Below are 1,794 nucleotides of genomic sequence, written 5' to 3'. Positions count from 1 at the left end.
CCATCTGCTGGTTCCCTAGTAAATCACATTAAGCCTGTGGCAAAGAACCTTGGTGTTTGGTTTGATAGTAATTTAAATTTCGAGCAGCACACCACAAAACTTGTTCAATCATGTTTTTATCAACTTAGAAATATAGCAAAAATGCGATCTATGTTAACTTTTAAGGACACTGAGACCATTTTACACGCCTTCATCTCATCACGCTTGGATTATTGCAACAGCCTTTTCACCTGTTTAACCCAAAAATCTATTGATCGACTCCAGACTGTCCAGAACTCAGCTGCCAGGCTTTTAACCAGAACAAAGAAATATGACCACATTACTCCTATTTTAGCTTCATTACACTGGCTCCCAGTATGTTTTAGAACTGACTTTAAAATTCTATTGATCACTTTTAAAGCTCTTCATGGCCTCTCGCCTTGTTATATTTCTGACCTTTTAGTCCCATACGCACCAGCTCGTACCTTGAGATCCTCGGGCAGAGGTCTGTTGTCTGTTCCAGAGTCTCGACTGAAAACTAAAGGGGACAGAGCGTTTGCTGTAAGGGCCCCGAGGCTCTGGAACAGCCTGCCCGAGGAAATCAGGTCGGCTGAGTCAGTGAACTCTTTTAAGTCCCTTCTTAAAACATACTTTTATAGGAGAGCTTTTCCTGATCTTATTTGACTTTATTTTATCCCTTTTGTTTTATTCTATTTTACTAATTTTATATTTATCTTAAACGTATATTTTAGTCTTTTCAATGTTTTCTTACTTTTATCTGGTATTGTTTTTGTATTATTGTCTTTACACTTGTTAAAGCACTTTGTAACTTTTTTTTGAAAAGTGCTAAAATAATAAAGATTGTTATTATTATTACTATTATTATTATTACAAGCTTCTTTTCCTGAGCTTTCAACCAAAGCTCACAGCCTTAATCAAGGAATGGGTTTTCTTATTTGTCAGCACATGACGGAAGGTAATAGGTGGTTGTATAATTGGGGGGGGGGGGGGGGGGGGGGGGGGGGGGGGGGGGGGGGGGGGAGCAGCCTCTGTCTCTGGTGTTGGATGTGAATGTCCTCCTTGATCTTTCTCTGACCATCCACAACAAAAGGTTCTGAATCCTAAAGTCATGCTGTTGATGAAAGTGTGATGTTATTACTGATTTGATCGGTGATGCGATTGCTTACAAAAAAATGACAAACTACATGGTGACTCGACACAGTCCATTGAAATGAACAAGACAATTTGAGCCAGCAAAGTGGTGGATAATTTCCTCCTCTAATTCAATGTTATATGGAAACATTTGAGAACAAGTCTGGCTGAATGTTGGTGTGACTCCCTGTGTGTGGTGTGCGTTCTTTCCCCCGTTCTCTTCTCCCTGTACACCAACAGCTGCACCTCCAGTCACCAGTCTGTCAACTCCTGAAGTTTGCGGACGACACCACCCTCATTGGGCTCATCTCAGGTGGGGATGAGTCCGCCTACAGGTGGGAGATCGACCATCTGGTGACCTGGTGCAGTCAGAACAGTCTGGAGCTCAACGCTCTGAAGACAGTGGAGATGGTCATGGACTTCAGGAGGAGCCCAGCCCCAACCTCCCCCATCATCCTGTGTGACTCCCCAGTCACCACTGTGGACTCCTTCCGCTTCCTGGGCACCATCATCTCCCAGGACCTCAAGTGGGAGCTGAACATCAGCTCCCTCACCAAGAAGGCCCAGCAGAGGATGTACTTCCTGCGGCAGCTGAAGAAGTTCAGCCTACCAATGATGGTGCACTTCTACACTGCCATCATTGAGTCCATCCTCACCTCCTCC

Source organism: Micropterus dolomieu, linkage group LG16 (genome assembly GCF_021292245.1).
Source record: "Micropterus dolomieu isolate WLL.071019.BEF.003 ecotype Adirondacks linkage group LG16, ASM2129224v1, whole genome shotgun sequence".
In the NCBI taxonomy this organism is placed as follows: domain Eukaryota; kingdom Metazoa; phylum Chordata; class Actinopteri; order Centrarchiformes; family Centrarchidae; genus Micropterus; species Micropterus dolomieu.
This window is presented reverse-complemented; position numbering follows the sequence as displayed.